The sequence below is a fragment of the Cupressus sempervirens genome, chromosome 10 (assembly GCF_028749045.1).
Source record: "Cupressus sempervirens isolate cs-2001-9-10 chromosome 10, ASM2874904v1, whole genome shotgun sequence".
Taxonomy (NCBI): Eukaryota; Viridiplantae; Streptophyta; class Pinopsida; order Cupressales; family Cupressaceae; genus Cupressus; species Cupressus sempervirens.
In genome coordinates this window covers 323,307,544-323,327,603 of record NC_143127.1, presented here as the reverse complement: position 1 = coordinate 323,327,603, position 20,060 = coordinate 323,307,544, and the positions used below count along the sequence as shown (strand labels likewise).

At 35.8% G+C, this 20,060-nt stretch overlaps 1 pseudogene; it reads left to right on the top strand.

The window, feature by feature from the left end:
• The first annotated feature begins 5,955 nt into the window (after positions 1-5,955).
• Positions 5,956-15,944, top strand: LOC149533919 (CBL-interacting protein kinase 23-like; annotated as a pseudogene).
• Positions 15,945-20,060: the final 4,116 nt, after the last annotated feature.

Sequence of the window (20,060 nt, the reverse complement as noted above, 5' to 3'; positions counted from 1 at the left end):
GCCCTTTGGCCTCACGAATGCTCCTTCAACATTTCAGGCAGTGATGAATAACATATTTCGACCATACCTCCGAAAATTCATTCTGGTCTTCTTTGATGATATCCTCATATATAGCAAAACTTGGGCTGAGCATCTCCATCATCTGGAGCTTGTCTTGCAACTTCTCTCTGATCATCAACTCTGTGCAAAACTATCTAAATGTGTGTTTGGCCAGGAGGAAGTGGAGTATCTCGGGCATATTGTTGCACACCATGGAGTGCGGGTGGATCCTACAAAAATAGATGCCATGAAAACTTGGTCACATCCTAAAACTCTCAAGAGCCTTCGGGGTTTTTTGGGGTTGACTGGCTACTACCGCAAGTTTGTCAAAGATTACGGAAAAATTGCAGCACCATTGACAGCTCTGTTAAAAAAGGATGCCTTCTCCTGGACCCCTGTTGCTGAGACTGCATTTGAACAACTGAAACAGGCTATGTGCAGTACACCTGTTCTCGCGATGCCAGATTTTTCCAAACCCTTCACTATTGAGAGTGATGCTTGCGGCAATGGATTGGGTGTTGTTCTCCTGCAAGATGACCATCCTATTGCGTTCACTAGCAAAGCCCTCTCTGGTAAGAATCTAGCCCTCTCTACTTATGAAAAAGAAATGATGGTTATTTTGCATGCTGTACAGAAGTGGCGGCCATACCTCTTAGGGAGTCATTTTTGCATCAAAACCAATCACCAAAGTCTGAAATACTTCCTGGAACAACAGGTATCCTCTCCTACACAACAGAAATGGGTCAGCAAACTCATGGGGTATGATTATGAGATCACCTACAAGAAGGGTAAGGAGAATATTGTGGCAGATGCTCTTTCTCGCACATTTGATAATCAAGCTTCCCTTTCCGCTATTTCTCTGCCCATTCCCAATTGGTTAGCGTCTGTTCAGCAGGGCTATGACAGTGACTCTTCTTTATCTCAAATCATTCACCAGCTAGCCAATAATCCTTCTGCTATACCACATTACTCTTGGGATGGTGCTTCTCTTCGATACAAGGGTCGGCTAGTGCTTCCTCAGAACCCAGCTCTACATCAGGCTATTTTTTATGAACTCCATGCTTCTCCTTCAGCAGGGCACTCAGGCTTCCTCAAAACTTATGAGCGAGCAAGGAGAAACTTCTTTTGGAAAGGGATGAAACAGACGATTCAACAGATGGTGGCTGAATGTGATACTTGCCAACGCCACAAGGGTGAAACGACCCTCCTTCCTGGCTTGCTCGAACCATTGCCCATCCCTACACGGATTTGGACTGATATTTCTATGGATTTCATTGAAGGGCTTCCTAAATCCGGTGGCAAGACAGTGATCTTGGTTGTGGTTGATCGTCTCTCGAAATATAGTCATTTTTGTGCCCTCAGCCACCCCTATACTGCCTCCTCTGTTGCACAAATCTTCATGGACCAGATATTTCGTCTTCATGGACTCCCTTCTTCCATTGTCTCTGATCGTGATGCAACTTTTACCAGTCATTTTTGGACTGAACTGTTTCAAAAAACTGGCACCAAACTGAAGATGAGTTCGGGCTATCACCCACAAACTGATGGTCAAACTGAAATTGTCAATAAATGCTTGGAAACTTATCTTCGTTGCTTCACTTCCGAACAGCAACATCAGTGGGCCAAGTGGCTCCCTTTAGCTGAATGGTGGTACAATACCTCTTACCACACTGCCTCTAAAATGACTCCATATGAAGCAGTCTATGGTCAGGCACCTCCAGTGCTCCTTCCCTACACTCCCAACAGCTCACCAGTCCAGGCAGTTGACATAGTTCTCCGCAGCAGGGATCAGATTCTTCGTACCTTACAGGATAATCTTCACATGGCCCGTAATCGGATGAAACAGCAAGCAGATCAACACCATTCTGAGCGCTCATTTCAAGTTGGGGATATGGTTTTTCTTCGTCTACAGCCATACAAACAATCCTCCCTAAAGCTGAAAGGGCGTCATAAGCTGGCCCCAAAATTTTATGGGCCTTATAAGGTTCTGCAGAAGATTGGTTCAGTTGCTTATAAACTAGAACTTCCTCCTTCTTCCCGCATTCATCCAGTCTTTCATGTTTCTTGTCTAAAGAAAGTTCTGGGTACCACTGTCAGAGCACAAACTACTCTCCCTGAAATGGATACGGAAGGATCCATTATCCTGGAGCCGGTGGCAATCATTGACCAGCGCACTCGCCAGCTTCGCTCTCGCTCCATCTCTGAGGTCTTGATTCAGTGGCATGGCATGCAACCAGAGGATGCTACCTGGGAACCCCTTCTTCAGATTCAACAACAATTTCCACACCTTAAGCTTTGAGGACAAAGCTTTTTTCTAAGGGAGAGGGGATGTTAGGAACCTGTGTGTTCCTTCTGTTTATTTTGTTAGAGTAGTGTTGTTGGACGCATATGCTTTGTAAGTCGTCCCGTGAGTATATTTTATTATCCCACATGCATAGGTAGTATTACTTTTCTAGATCGTACTCAGTATATAAGAATAGGTTGAGGCCCTTGATGGACACGGACGAATTTATTGTATTGAGCTTGCTCAAAGGAGGTTACCCCCTCGAAGTGGCCTGCGATCAGTAGATTCATTCTGAGTTCTGCTATCACTTTGTATTCTGTTATTTCGAGCATTCTCACGATATTGCTATAAGGAGGTTCTTCACACTCCTAAACTTGGCATTTATCTCATCCTGAATAGATTTGAATGAAACCCTTAAAACTACAAAAGGACCATCATAGGGTTAGGACTCCTCAATGTTGCCCCTTTCTGAAGAAAGATTTAAGTTGTTCAAACCTCCGAACCAAGAAAGCACATATGACCATTGTACATGATTAAAACTAATAAACTTTGTCATACTTTTTTTCAATAAAAAGATTATAGATGAAAAATACCCCCAACACTAGGAGAGCACATTCCATCAATTTACACGGTTAAAACTTTTAAATCTGGATGAGTTTTTCAGTTTTTTCCTAAAATTTGACGATTTCATTTTTTTCCAAAATAAGAGTAAGGTAGACGAAACCTAAAGCCAAGAAAGAATGTGGGAACATTTTAGAGAGCTAAAGCTCTTAAAATTAGACTTTTCCTTTCCTTTTGAAAGAAAGACTAATGTTGAATGAAACACTCACACGGAGGGCTCATTCGTACATATCTCAGTTTTTAAGCTGCCTGATGATGTTCTTGGCTTCTTGTCTTTTAAATTCATTACCATCTTCGACCCACTTATCATTTGTAGCATGCACGTCTCCGTAAGTCCACTTAAAAATATCTTCAAGCAATCTTTTAGAGGGTCCATCTCCTTCACCTTCAGCTTCTGATAAACCAGAATCAACTTGAGCTTCTCCTTCTAAGATCTCGCCTTCTGGATCCAAAGCTAAATACTCTGTACCATCTCTGTTTGACAATGAAACTTCTTCAGGGGGCACATCCAGCTCAGATGAACTTTCAATTTCATCTTTTTTCTCCTTTTTCTCCTGCACGCTGCTCATAGCCTGTGATGCAAACCCACAAGCAATCCCCGGATAAACTGCAAAGGAGATGTTTTGGTCAATGCTGAAACCGTATGCCTGAACTGAGCGCTCATGATTATACTCGCTGCAATTGTAGCTGCCCACTAATGTTGTAGTAGATCTCAATGCATTGATATGTTCGCTACAAATCCTGTGATTAATGAATAAATGTATCAAAAAAATAACATAAAAAATCCGCTTTTTTGGGTTTGTTTTCACATTCACTGTATGCAAGAAACATCTGCAAATACTTACTTGACCTGATTTTTTGATCTTCGTAATGCTCACATGATCATCAAGAAAGGAATGACGGTGTTGCAGGAGGAACAGAGAACATTCAGATTGTTCTTGAACCCTGTACCTATTCCTTAAACACTCAAAATTTAATATTTTTTTTCCAACATTGTACTAAGAGTTGTGATTTTAAAATTGGTATTACTACTATGATTACCTATAATAATTAAATGAAATGTATTTATTTGTAAAAAATAACTAATCACATGATGCCACATCAGCTGCATGAGCATGAGTGTCCTATTTGCACAACCATTGGTCTCATGTTTTTTTTCTATTCTGTAGACCTAGCAATGTTGATGTTACCAAGTAAGCTACTATGAAAAATTAACAGTGATTTGAAATTTCTACTCTAGAATTTGTAGACCTGGCAATGCTGATGTTACATCTTATTTGCCAAGTAAGCTACTACGAAAAATTGAGAGTGATTTGAAATTTCTACTCTGGAACACTTAGTCTGAAATTAGGGTACTCAACTACTAAGTCCTCTTCCCTATATGTGGGAGATACAAGGGCTCCCAAAAAGATGTTAGAATTTATAACATAGACTGTTTGAATAAATTGCTGAATAAATGATTTCATATTAGCATATATCCTGATAACGGTGGAAAACTCCATGCTATAAAGGTCTATCTGCACCTTCGCTCCAAGGGGCAAATATTCTTTGTCACTTTGAAAACAAGCTATTTTAGTTTCAATATATTATATCAATAGCCAAATGCCAATTTTAAATATTCAGCTCTCATTGAATGCCCCCTAGGCATTTTGAAGAATATTGCCTTGCTATTGCAGGAGGATAAGGAGAGGGCTTTTGTCGTAATTCATCATGGGGTTTATCCTATATTTGTGTTTGACTCCACTAGCATACTTTTGGGAACTAAATAAAAGTTTAGATGTACTAATAGAATTATTGAAATAGAAATTTTAAAGAGAGGAAAGAGGCTTAGAGTTGAAATATTTTGCTACCCAGATTCATACAATTCTCTGAAGAGATCTATATCACAATTCTGAATTCAATTTTAATTTTATAAATGCATAAAATTGTTAAAAATCACAGTGCCAGAGATTTACAAAGTAGACACAAGCAACCTAAGTAATGATTGAAGTAACATGATTTGCTAGCTGCTTATGCCTATGCCCCAAATTTATGACATTCTCATCTTTCTCTTTTTTTTCATTTGATTAGGAGACTTAATAAACCCAAGTGGAAAATCTGTATCATGTAATATCCCAAAGCATATTCATAACTTGTATATTACAACCAAATATAATGTTTATTCAATACTTTGGATGATGTAAATTTCATTTATGAGGGTCAAAATTACCTGTTTTAAACCTTTCTATGATGTGCCTTACATTTGAATGATTGTGCTCTCTTGGTGTGCTCACCTCCTTGTCTGATAGTTGCAGTATAGCTTGTAGCTATTTTTAGTGGCACTTCTAAGTCATGCCTAGTCATAGTTCAACTTCTATGAATCTTCTTTACTTTCGCTTCTGGTGTGAATACTGATATACTTATAATCTGGTCCAAATTTCATTAACTTCTGATATCAATAGATCACTTGATTCTTCATCTTCTATTTACATTCTCACTGGCACCTTTTTGGTTTTCTATTGATTGTTCACCATTCTATTTTCCAATTTGCTGCCATTGTTTTCACATCATTCTTTCTTTGTTTCTATCCAATTGTCTATTTGTTCTCATCTCGAATGCATCCTTTTGGCATGTGGTGAAATCATTTTTAAGACAAAGGATTTGTATTTTGTGGAGTAATATGTTTACAAGAACAAGATATAATTCCTTGCGTTGTTGCCATTGTAAAAAAAGTTTGCATCTTTGATCTCACACAAACCTTGATCCAATAGTTCCTTTTATCCCCCAAGTTTTCGGAATAGGGAGGATGGCAAGGGACAACAATTAAAATAAGGAAATTGATAGAAGTATAGAAAATTGTCAATTATTCACATCATAACATTGATAAATCATTCATCATTAAACATAATGAAAGCTTTATTCATAACATTAGACTTGAATTGAGATTTCACATGAGAATTGACAATCAAATCAACAAAAAATGCTTCCATTGTCAATATGCATAAATGTCATATAATAATTACAATAGCAAAATGCCCAAGGAGACAACATTGTGTCTTGAATATTGGGTAACGGCATCAGCTATGCTGTTGTTGAAGGAAAAGATGGTACTGGTGAGCTGAAATAATTTTCTGAGCAAATTGTAGATAGTAACTTTTGCTGAACTATAAAATGTTACTGGTAAGCTGATCACCAAAAATGGCTCTTAGTAACTCATTGTAATTGTTTTTAATAAAAATAACTTGATGGCACAACACATGACCTTACATGGCATGGAAATAAATTGAAGTCTCAATTGATTTTCATTTGGTGGAAGCATCTTGTTAGTCCTTTGCAACAGTCTTGCTGAAAAAATTATGTGAATTGATTCTAACATAAATATAAATAAGTATGTGGTCAAAGTTTATATTGTTTGTCATTTTAGAAAACTTGTATTTGTATTATGATATTGCTATCAGGATTTCCATAACCTGAGGAAAATACATCTCATCTTTAACTATGTATCTACTGATCACTATTTCATTCATAGAAGCATCAAGCAATTTCTTATACCTTTGATTACTTGCAATAGCTAGTGCATATATACCTTTTACTTTCTGCATCAAGCTTACTCCTACATTGTTAGGAATTAGTACAAAAGAAGCCCAACCTAAAATGAGCTCTACAGTTAACTATGATCTCCTTTTGCTTGCTTACTGGAGAGTAATATTCTGCAATACCTTGTAAGGACCCCATTTCAAGTTGAAAATAGTTACGTTGACAACTTTTCCCTAGTACTATGTTGGTATATTCTAGTTGTCACCTCGCGCCTTCATCTCATAACTATTAATTCTTCTATTCCACAATTCTATATTGTTGCAGAGTGTGTAGAGCATGCTGTCTATGCATACCATTCTCCTTGTATAATGTCTTGACTTAACTGGAGCCAAACTTCCCCCATCATCTGACCTAAGTGACTTGATAAGGGCACTTTCCTGCTTTTTAACCAAAGTTTCAAACGCTGACTAATGAGACATTATGCTAGAAATATCTGTTCTTCTATTTTGAGAAGTAGGCCCACAACTTCTTTAAAAATGCATCAATAATCAGCAATGAACATTTGACTTCAGACACATTGAGTGGCTTCACTGGACCACATAAGTCCACATAAATCAGGCCCAAGACTTTGGCGGTCTTCCATTCTTTGTCAGTATCAAACAAATGTTGCCCTGTTTTCCAAATTCGTTGTTAATTATTATAATATCAGGAGATCACATTTGAAGGAAATAGACCCATTTTTGTGCAAGATGGGATTTCAAACTGATTTTGCATGAGTATCAAATAGTGTAAATATAGTTATACTAATTATTGTTGGTCAAAGGCTTGATGCATCGGTTGATTGTATTTTTTGTGTTACATATACCTAGATTGCTAAGATTAAAATTTTAAATTTGTTTTCCTTAATCCCTCACAATTTCTTGTTTCATTTTCTTACTTATTTACATGAATATACATGTACATGGTGTTCATAGAGTAGTAAGTTCAAACAACCTATATTTAGTGACTTATGATACTTTTCATTGAGGACATTTGCAGGTGTCTGTCCTCGAAGGATTAGTGAACAATGGGAAGAAAGTAGTAGAAAATGATATAACAAGACTTACCAAGCTCCTCATGAGACAACTAGTAAAGGTAGATGGAATTAAAGCTGATGGGGATGCCAAAGTGCAAAGAATACTTCAGATAATTTCTATTGCAAATCTCATTTTTTACTTGGTATTCAATATAATGAGAAATAAAGTTCTCTACATTGTCATGGGTTGTGGAATCTGCTGCCAAAGGCCACTCATGAATATTAAGAAAATGCAAAATCATTAATGTTGTTTGAAAAACTACATGATCGGTATTTGGAGTTTGTACTCCTGAAGGTGAGCAAGTATTGTTGTTCTTTTAGGTGAATGCTTAGATTAATAGAATTGTGTTTGGCATGATTCGTTACTTGAGATACTTATGGGTTATTCAGATTCATATTTTCAAATGAGGTAAATATAAAAAGATGACACTATCTAAGCAGTTTGTTGAGAAGCATGCAAACCATCTGCAAAGGAGTGGTCACTACCTTAAAGTTTAAGTAATCATAGTTGAAACATATAGAAAGAAAAGGAGAATCAACAATATTTGGAAAAGCAGAGAAATCTATGAGACCAATATTTCATGGACAAAAGGGCATGGTAATTGAGCATGAACCCCACCCCCCCATGAGTATTGTCATTAGCAGCCTAAGATTGTGCATTATTTTCTAATGTACACAAACTTCAGGAAAACTAATAGAAAGCATGGTAAATTTTCCAAGAAAAGCAAAAGAGTGTAGATGGATCATCACAATTCAAGATCTTTTGCATCCATGTACACTCTTCCATCCTGATGATGGATCATGGAGTATGATCTGAAACATTGATGGTTAAAAATTGGCATACAATCATTCCCAGAACTGTCTCAACATTGTCATAGAATTCTGCCATCTCTAAGCCAAAGAATACTCATGAATGTTGTTGGAATAAGTACTGATGATATATGGAGTTTGTACTCCTGAACATGAGCAAGTATTGCTGTTATTTTAGGTGAATGCTTAGGTTAATGAGATTTTGTTGGCATGATTCATTACTTGAGATACTTATAGATTGTTCAGATTCATATTCTGCAATGAGTTAACTATTAATAGATGACACTATTAGGCAGGTTATGGAAATCGGTTTTATAAAACATCTGTGAGCTTGCAATTTGCTTTGCTTGAAATTTTACCACATTCTCTATTAGTTTTCCTAAAGTTTGTGTACATTAGAAAATAATGTATAAGTTTAGGCTGCTAATGACAATATTCATAGGGGTTGTGAGATGATCAATTACCATGCCCTATTGTCCATGAAAGAATAGCCTCATAGATTTCTATTTTGATAAGTATGAGATATTTTCCACATCAAGTCAAATTGTGATATTGCTATCAGGATTTAACTGTTTAGTTTTTGAGTCAAACTCATTGACTTATGATAGCAAAATCACAATTTGACTTGTGTTTCCAAATATATTATATTGTTCATTGACCTTTTTTTTCTGTAAGTTTGCACCATGATTATTTAAACTATAAAGGTAGTAACCACTCCTTTGCAGGTGGTTTGCATGCTTCTTCAGGCACTCAACTAGTTTTAATTTTTTACTGTCCTACCAAACTAGCAGCTCTTTTTCATAAGGAGTATATTTTGCTTCTTTCTGTTCCCTTTGAAATGCATAATGTCTTTTACATTTTCTTCCTCAGAAAATCTTTAGAATATCTTATTTGCTGTTAAATGTTATTTCATTGCTTTAGAAGTCACTCATACTTATGATAGTTTTTATCAATTGAGTTATTGATGCATGCAGTGTAAATGGGTGAAATCTCCGTGAGAGTCTCCCTTTTGATTGCTGTTGTAGGAAGTTTATTTTAAATTAATCATCTCTCAGAGTATTGTTTAAAATATGGGAGAATGTATGTAGGTTAGGAGAGTACAGAAGTGCATCGAGACTTTGGATGCTATGAAAGTTCGCAATTCAATGTCAAAATCACTGTTGGATCACCCTGTAGTGACAACAAAGTGGGAAACATTTGAGTCTGCACCTCCTAATCCAACATCATCTACCACTCCAAAGTGGGAGCTCTTTGATTAAGCATGAGGAGAATATGCATTATACCTTAGCAATTGTATTCCATGTATTTGTATTTAGGGTTTCCCCTATATTCTTATTGTGAATTGTTTCTCGTGTCCATTCTGATTTTTATCCTCATGAAATAAAAAAGAACAGCCTACTTGCCTCCTAATAGTATGGAGATGGAGGTAAACATATTGTTTCTGGTAGCATATATCTTTGGTATTAGATTTGAAGCATCTCTCATAGGATCTACAATATTTGCTACGATATGGGGCAGCATTCAGACTTTGAGAAGAGATAAGATTTGGGTAGAAACTGAGCATGTGAAGAGTGCACTTCCACATTGATTCTTGCATCATTGTTTTGAGTAAGCTGGCTCAATGAGAGGGCTCAAAGGTGCTTTTGATATTCCTAGTTCTACCATTAGGAATGTTGCTTATTTTTACTTCATTAAAATCCAAAATGTGATCTGCCATGTAATTAGAAATATGATGTATGTCCAAGCTGAAATCTAATAGATTAGGGGACAATATTCAAACCTGACGGATTACAGGACATTAATAACTTGGATTGAATGTGATGTATAAAACATGTGATTTTTTGTGATGCTGAAGAATTTCCTAGTTCTGATTTCATATGTCTACAATCTTGAAATTTGAGGTGAAATGATTGTCATATTGTTTATCACATTTTAGGTGCTAATAATTTTTTTTTCACTGTTGAAGAGTACAATACTTTTCACTGCATCCACTTAAGCTACAGGTTAACATCACTTACAATATGATACTGTTTATGTGTAGCTCGTATAGCTTGTATTCAGTAAGTCAAAGATGGCAATAGCAATCACAGAATGATAAAAAAGTTGGCCAAGGTTTCTATATAAGAAATTTTACAATCGCTTTCCAAACATAAACAGCATTAGTAGTTTTCTGATGAGTTGGAGGAAGGGGAAAGTTTTGTTCTTATGGGTTTAGTCCATGTTTGTACAATTGAAACCAGAATTTCCTTTATTTCTCTAGAGATTACGAGTTCATAACATCTTTGAGTTCAAGTTTAGAGGATATCATAGATAAATTTTGTGTGCAACTAATTTCTAGCATGAGTAATGGAGATTGAGGCCATGTAGCACAGATAGCTTATATGCCTCCACAAGCCAAATATATTATGGATGTTAATGACAGCTGCATTTGTTCTTTGATCTGGAGTTTGTTTTATTACTTACTTTCCAAGATCAATTTTTTGATGAATGTTGAGCATGAATGCATTTAGAACTGGATATATGCTACAAAGAACATTACCTATTTCTAACTCAATGTCTATTATTTTGTCAACCCTCACATTCACATCCATTTTGGCTTGATTGCTATGTTAGATTCCCTTCAACAATTTATCATATATATAGAATTTTACAGTCTTTGACTAAGCAACCAATCCTTATTCTGGTTCGGGTTGGGATTCAGTCTCGAGGATATGGGAATTTGTTTGGTCCGATCCTGATTCTGTGGGTATATATATATATATAGACAGTTTTGGAAAAAGTATATATTTATGTATATTCATAGTTTCCATGAACATAACATGTCAATGTGCTCATTCATCATTAGTTCAAAACTTCAAACTTTCAAACATATAATGATAATAATAATAAGTTAGAAGCCTGATTCTCATAAAATGATTAGTCCAGAATTGTCAATATATGATTATATCATATGCCTACTTAAAAAAAATCTCAAAAGGGATTCTCCCTAATTTCTTTTGTCCAGAAGTCCAGATTCTTGTGGATCCTACTGAATTTCTTGTGGATCTGGGTGAAAGGTCCACAGAGAATCTGTTCCATTTGGGAATCCTGCCCAGATTCAAGACGGATTCGGTATCCCAGGTCTTTGAATTAAAACTTTAAACACTGGAAATTCAAAGTTGCAATTCTTGGGTGATCTTAAATTCTTATGTCCTTGATGTCTAAAGTTGCTCCTGTACAAATTGTCCAAATTAACTTAATGAAGTAGTCCAATGGCAACATTTTGGCTTACGGGATAATGCAACAGTCTTGAGCTGTCTTTTGGTATGTATGTATATACGAGTTAACTGTTATACCTTTTGGTATGTATGTATATTGTGCAGTTGAGATGTCATTTCCAGTCCATTTCTGCTAGCTTTGTACTCAAAATAAAGGATGCAATACATGAGCATTAACAGATATGTCTTCTTTCAGGTGATGAAAAGCTGTTAAGACTCCATACTAAGACGTTGTATATGTTTTCTGATAGCATGCTACACTTGAAAGGCCAAAAGAATGTTTGTTCAGATTTTTTGAGGAATGGTTGGATTGTTTCTGTCAAATTGCACCTTGCTGGCTCAGCTAACTCCTGAGCACATGTTTATTTCAGCTTCCAACTCCCATCCCACAAGACACCAGAAGTAGCATACGATATATAAAGTAGAGCCCTGGTCTTTTGAAGGGGATAAGAGGATAGTAGTTTGATAGATTTGAGCGCATTTCATTTTAGTGCATATTCTTTTTTTAGATTTGTGCTTTTGAACTTTCATACGTGCAGAGCAACAGGTATGTGTGAAAAAACACCATATCAGAATTTTCATTATATAGGGACCTTCTATCTCAGCACATCCATGCTCAACCAAGTGGCATTTTAGCAGTATCATGTGTGTTTATAGCTTGACCATGATCTTCCTCCATGCTCATGACAATTCTCTGTTGAAGCCACATCTCTCGTCATTTGTTGTTAGCATACACAGATATTATGTAAGTAGTGGGTTCAAATTACATTGGCAATATATTTTAAATTTCTCCATTCTAACATCCTCTTCTCTTTTTTGTTTCTTGTTTACAGCATCCACTTCCTCCTGCATCTTCATTAATGATTTCATACCTAGCTAAATAAAAGAACTTGTCTTGAATATTGTAGAAGTCTTACAATATTACTTTTTCTACTGTTTCTCCAAATCCTCTTTATTTCACACTGGCTGTTTACCAATATGAAATTGAAGTTAGATAAGGTTAAGTGTCAAAATCCCAAAGCACTGTAAATTATTACTTTGGAAGTTTAAATCCATCCCCTTTGTTTGTGCTCGTGATATGAAACATTTATATAATTATATAATTTTGCCCAGATAAAATACTCTGCACTGATTAGTTTAAAAAAATAATTTGTTGCTCAAATTGATCTTCAATCGGTACAGAGTACTTAATATCTGTGCAAAATGCTTGCAAATTGGACCTCATATTCATCCCTCCACTCTTGAGGCTAGACGGTAGGAATAGCCAAATGTGATTACTAACAAGGTCAGTGGGAAACAACATTCTAACCATTCCAGTGCCTTACCAGTATATTGCCTTCTTCTTGAAGTCACAATGATCAATTATGTGTAGGTAGGATGCCCAAAAATAGATAGAAGACCTGTATTTGGAAATTAGATTGTTAGTTAGCTCCAATGATAATGACTGCAACTTCTTTATTACAAATTTATGGAAATTGAAAATTCATTGGGGCAGTTATAGCTTTCCTATCTCTGGAAGCCTCGATGATGTGTAGACAATAGCTACATTTTTTAGACTGCAAGGGGACTTGAATGCAATTTTTATACTTGTGCAAAAGTCACTTGTGCACTAATAGCCAGTTACTGTGAAGAATTACTTGGGCTTAAAAGTACATCTGTAAATAAGAAATCATGTTTTCATTGTTCCAGTACATTATCTGCAAGTCGTGTCTTCTTTGCATTTTTTAATTTTTTTTGTATGGAGTAGACTGGGTTTGGCAGGTGTACTTTTAGAACTACTATAGTGAGTGTTGATAAATGTCTTGTCAAAAATTGTAACAAGATGCTAACTTTATCAAACACAGGAAAACCTTGTTGTAGAATAGAAGGAATCAAAGGGGACAAAGCCCTCTCTTATGAATGCATTCGACCTTATTTCCTTGTCAAAAGGGCTCAATCTATCTGGTCTATTTGAGAAAAACAAGGTATGTTAATATGTTAATTTTTAAGTATTTAAAATTTCTCTGTTTTCAAAAATGTTAATTTAATTTTTTATTTAAGGCGGAGTCATTTTGCTTTTGGCGTGGTATTATTGAAGTAAATGCTAAAAATCACTGTTGAAAGAAAAATATATTAAGAAATATAACCCAATCTATTAAGAAATATAACCTGTACCATACCCACATAGAACTGTTCTTTCCTTCTTGAATATTTTAAGCTACTGAGTCTTTTAGGTCTCAAACACTAGAGTGATTTTGATGTGTATTGTGCAGAGTGTTAAACAGGAGGTACACTTCATGTCCAAGTATCCAGCTACTGAGATCATCACAAAAATTGAGGAGCATGCAAAGCCTCTTGGTTTCAATGTTAAAAGAAGAGATTACAAGGTTATGCTTTTTCCCTAAGATTCTTAGTTTTAGTATAGTCTTATTAGTTGATTTGGTGATGTCTGATCTTGGCCATATTAACCAACCTGTCTTATCCGTCCAGGTCAAATATTTTTCTTTTAACAACCATTTTGTAGTACCAATGCCATGCTCACATTTCCTTGTGAAGGATGAGTTTGTGATGTGGTGAGCTTGATAGGAAACTTTTGTTGAAATGATAGTCTTCCAGCAAAAAATTGGTGGGATCAGTATGAGAATGGTTGCATTTGTCAGTGTTTGACTCTGTCGGCAGCATGCAGTGAAGGATAAAGTGTCTACATAGGTTATCAAAAGACCCTTGTGCTTACAAACTTGAATATTTATATTCACTGGAAATGGTTTCTTCGACTGTTTTGAACTCTTTAAGGATCCAAGCACAGGCTCAGGTCATAGCTCCCCAGAAATTTAATGCATTGAGCTCGAGTAGCATTTTTTTGAAATGATATTCTTGCTTTTAAGAAAACAGCTGAGATTGAACTGAATCTGCCTAGTCTTGCAGATCCTTATCTGTCAACAAACTATACAGGGAAAGGCAATGCCATGGCTACATGAGTTACTGAGGGACTGTGGGGCCTATAAACTTTGAATATTGATCTTCATCAGAAAGTCTTTGACCTATAGCAATGGTTGAAAGAGATTAGAGGCTGTAGTCTAAGAAATTAGAATCTATAGTACCCATAAGAACATATGCATTTATCAGTGATTCCATGATTCATAGTCATGTTGCGACTGCATACCACCAGTAAAGATATTCGGGCAACAAAATATGTCCCTTCAATTTAACAAAATGTTTTTTTTGCATGATTTTGTAAACATAATGCTACCATTCTAGGAAAACCTCACAGCCATGCTGCAGCTATATAAATACTTCTTCTAAGACACTGACTGTGCATTTAACGAGAGAAAAAATCAAATCTTGGTTCAGAATTATTCCTGAGCCGACTCTAGCAAACATGATACCCCATGAAAGAGGCCTTGAACAGAGGTCTTCACAATTTTTTCTTTTCTCGAGAATTCAAAACAAAATAGTAGAACAGATGTCCAATAACGCCTCTTGTAAATATTGTGGAAGAGCAAGCTACCTGTAATCAATACAGAACTACAGTACATATAACAGACATTAAGCAGATCCTAAACTGTTTTCTCTCCAGATTTCTATCACATAAGGTACAATTGCCTATAGGTCCTTGCCTTGAGCTATCTACAGTCACCCTCTCGTGGAGGAGCGATGGATTGTTACATATGAGCTTTCCAAAATTACTCTTTTCTAAAATTATTTTCAATAATTAATAAATTGATTAGTAGGAGATATTTTGCAAGTCAAATTGGGATATTGCTATCAGGATTCACTTAGGAAGGCTCAATGCTTCTGTGAGCATCACTTAGATGCAATGATTTTTAAGTGTTCCATTTATTCTTGTGTAAGATAATTCTTGTGAACCACAACTCCTGCAACATGGTCAATGAGTTTAACTCCAAAACTATACAGTTAATAGCAATATCATAATTGTTTGAATATATATCAGTTTACATAGATCATTATGCATCTATATCCATCTGATATTCCTAATCTATTTGCATAGATGAGGCTACAGGGACCTGAAACAGGTCATAAGGGGCATCTCTCTATAGCCACAGAGGTAAGTTAATTTTATTTTCTTGTTCAAGATTCTTCAGTTCCCTAAAATTTGCTTTGATTCAGAAATATTGCAGTCAATGCCGAGAAATCTGAAATATCATTTTTTTTAGCATGTAACAAACTGAATGTCCACACAAACCTTGTTGCTTTTGCTCTCCTAGTAACAATGTATTCCCTGGCTAAGATTGTATCAAAACATATGTATGTTTTCGAAGTTTCTCCCTCTCTTTTTGTTGTGGAAATGAGAAAGGCTGGCGGTGATACACTAGAATACACTAGAATACAACAAGGTAATTAAGACAACAGAAGTAGCATACGATATATGAAGTAGAGCCCTAGTCTTTTGAATGGGATAAAAGGACTGTAGTTTGAGAATCTAGGATTTGAGTAGAATTTTTGAGCTTTATTGTAGTTGTAGAGTCTCTACAGGTATCTCTTAGTGTTGGGTAACATAACACTGGGTTTCAGAAATTGGCGGCCCTTTTGTATTCTTTTTCTTTTTCTTTGGAATTTTTTTTGGCTTCATCTTTTTTGTTCATTTTCTTCCTTTTACGTTTATTGTATGCTCTGTTCATATTCATTGGATAGTTGATCAGTAGACACATTGTTGCAGCAACCTACTATTAGAAATTAGTGTTTTCACTTCTAAAGGGGATCTCAAGAAAGTTCCACTTACAAATATTGTGTGAAGTCTTGTTGCATTGCAAGCAACCAGAGGAGATGGCTCAAAAAGTCAAATGAAGAGATGCAAGGAACCCGACATTGCCTCACATTGCAGACCTCTTTGATGCATTAGAAGCCTTTCATGCTTAGATCAATGCTATCAAGACTACAAGAAGAAGAGGTCCCATGGCAATGGAGAGTATTGATGAGGCTTTGACACAAGCAGATGCCACAAATACAAATAATGTTACTGACGACATCATAGGGGAGGGAATTCACTATTGCCTAGCTAAGTTTTGCAACAAACCTAGGATTGATCCCCTATTCTACATAGGAAGCTTAAACCCAAAAAGAGTCAATGGACTAGATCACTTAGATAAAATGAGACTTAAGAGTTCAAAGATATCGAGGAATGTAAGAGTCAAGTATGCAGCAAAAAAATTGGATACAAGCTAGTCATGTGGAAGATGACACTAAGAAACTGTCAAGGTATGTAAATGGATTGTGCATCTCCTTTTAGTAGGACATGTGCTTTTTAATCATCAGGTCCATCAAAAAGGCCTACCAATCCACACTAAAGATCTAGTTGTCTCATAAACAACAAAGACCATGTAGTTGTGGTAAGGACAAGAAGAAAAAATAGTGCATAGGAAGACATACCTCATCACACAAAGAAAGCATGGAAACTAATGGCATGTGTCAAGTGTGAAATGCGAGTAGACCTTTGACAAAGCTATAAAGAAGACAAAGCCATGTAGGCTTCAATGGAACTTGCTTTAGATGTAAGCAAGTGAGTCACCTTAAGTTTTAGGTCCAGACATTGCCCAAAAGCAAGGTTGTGTAAAGAAGAGTGTGCATTTGGTAAGTGATGGAGCAAAGGCTAGAGAGAATCTAATGATGTAACATTCTATTGAGAATTGCATGTGAAGATGATAAGTTGTAATTGAATACCAGTTCATTCCAAACATGTACAAGTTGAGAAAGGAAGTAATGTATGTTGATCATTACCAGACATAACATCAACAACTTAGCACCCATGAAGGTAGTGCAAAGATTGGTGTCAAAGACTGACATGCTTTGTTGCAAAGAAAGTACTCATGATGGTAAAGTAGTATCAGGTTGCACTTTGCATAAGAGGATATGCAGATAAGGTATGGTGGAATATGATCATAATCCTAATAGGTGCCTATCACATGTAGCTAAAAAGGTTGTAGCAATATAACTAATGCACTATTTGAATGGCTGCAAAATCATTTTCACCATCAAGAAGGATGAGAGTACAGTCAAACTACTTCCCGTGAAACTATAGTGCATGCAAAAGCAATTTGTCAAAGAGGTGAAAGACTTGAAGGACTAACATGGCACCAAAAATTAAACACAAGCGATACAAAATTGCACAACCTTGATAGACCAAAGTCATTGACTACTCAAGGAATTCAGTCATGTGATTGGCAAAGGAATGCCAAACAAATACCTACAATATAGAAAATCTTGCATTATAAGGATCTTACTTTAGATTCTAGTTTTCCAAACAAGGCACCACATAAGGCTAGCATGAATTTCAAGGGGAACAATGAGGTTAATGATTTGTTAGAATGGGGTTTTATAAGGGAAAGTTTCGGTTGTAGGCTCACTCACATAGTTGATGGTGCCCTATGCATAAATGTCCATTTGTTCCATGTTGTATCAAGAAATTGTTTCTTATCCAAGCCATTTAATTTGGAACCTTTTAAATCTCTACAAAGGTAAAGTTGAAGTAGGAGAAATTTTCTTCTCAAAGGTGTCCTCTGATTGTAAAGCATCCATTCCATTATCTGTTGAACTAGATATGTCTTGTTTGTTGAACAAATAATGGAACAGATGGTTTACAATTAGAGGACACCTTTGAAAAGAAAACTTTTTCTGCTCCAACTTTATCTTTGCAGAGATTTAAAAGGTTGCAAATTAAATGGCTTGGATAAGAAGCAATTATTTGATTTAACATAAAAAAAAATTCGACCCAACATTGGTGGAAATTTTGACCAATGCTTGTTAGTTTTCTACCAAGCATTGGTTGAAATTTCCACCAACTAAATTTTTTTTCAACCAACCATTGGTGGAAATTTCCACCAATGCTAAACATTTTTTACCAAACATTGGTGGAAATTTTGACCAATGTCTATTAGTTTTCTACCAAGCATTGGTCGAAATTTCCACCAATCAAAAAAAATTTAACGAATGGATTGGTCGAAATTCTGACCAATCAAAGAATTTTTGATGAATGGATTGGTTGAAATTTCAACCAACATTGACGAATCAGCACCACCAAAAATTCAAAATTTTTAACAATTGTATTGGTCAAAATTTTGACCAACCTAGGTGGAAATTTCAACCAAAATTAGTAAAAAATTAAGCTCAAATTTACTAGTGAGAAAATAAACCCATACTTTTCTAGTTACATCATCAATAAATGTAACATAATAATGAGAGCCGCCAAGGGAAGATACCTGAGTTAGTCCTCGTACATCTATATGCACAAGCTCTAATTTCTCCTTTTTGTTTTCCTTCTCAATCTTTACAAAACTCACTCTCTTTTGTTTTCCATACACGTAGCTTTCACAAAAATCCATATTAGCACATTTTAGAGCTATTAAAACTTTCTTTGAATGAAGTACTTCCACACCTTTCTCACTCATGTGCCCAAGTCTGTTGTGCCATAGCACTGTATTAGAATCTATAGCAATTATTTGTTCTCCCTACTCAACTATAGCAATTTTTCCTGAACATTCATTTTTCTCATATAAGGTGCCTAATTTCACACCTTTTGCTACTACAAGGGAACCTTTTGAAACCTTCCAATTTTTATCTTTAAAAGTAACTACACAACCCTCATCACCAAGTTGCCCTATTGAAATTAAATTCCTGCTCAACCTTGGAATATGTCTTACCTCATGTAGTAGCCAATGATTCTCATTCTGCAACTTAATCTTAATTTTTTCCTTCCCAACAATCTATCAGGGTTCATTATCCCCTAAATAAACAAGCCCAAAATCCCCTTGGACATAATCAATGAAATAACCTCTATGAGGTGTAGCATGAAATGAAGCACCAGAATCTAAAACCCATGAATCATCAACACTTTCTATAGATAGAAGCAAAGCGTCCTCTTTAGATTTTTTACTTACCACATTTTCCTCCTTGTCTCCATCTGGTTTATCTCCTTCATTTATCTTTCAATTCCAACAATCTTTCTTTTTATGACCTGGTTTCCCACAGTACTAGCAGTCATTCAGTCCTCTCGATTGAGACCTTCTCCCCTTTGACTTTCCTCTTGATTTCCCACGACTTTTGGAATTACTTCCTCTCTTAATCATTCTGCTCTTGCTTTGTGCATTCAAAGCACTTCCTGATGTAGATCCACTTGAGGATTTCCTATGAGTTTCCTCACTCAAAATAACACTGATCACATCATCATATTTTAAGGTACTAGATTCAGGAACATAATTACTGATAGCCATTACCACGCCATTCTAACTTTTAGGAAGAGAGCACAAAATCAAGAGAGCCCTAATTTGCTTCTCAAAATTAATACCTACAGAAGATAATTGACTAGTAATAGTATTAAACTCATTTAAATGATCTGCAATAGATCCACCTTCTACCATTTTCATCTTAAATAAATGCTTCATAAGAAATACCTTGTTTGAAGTGGAGTGCTTTTCATGCAATGTCATTAGGGTTTTCATCAACTCTTCTATTGTCTTTGCTTTTG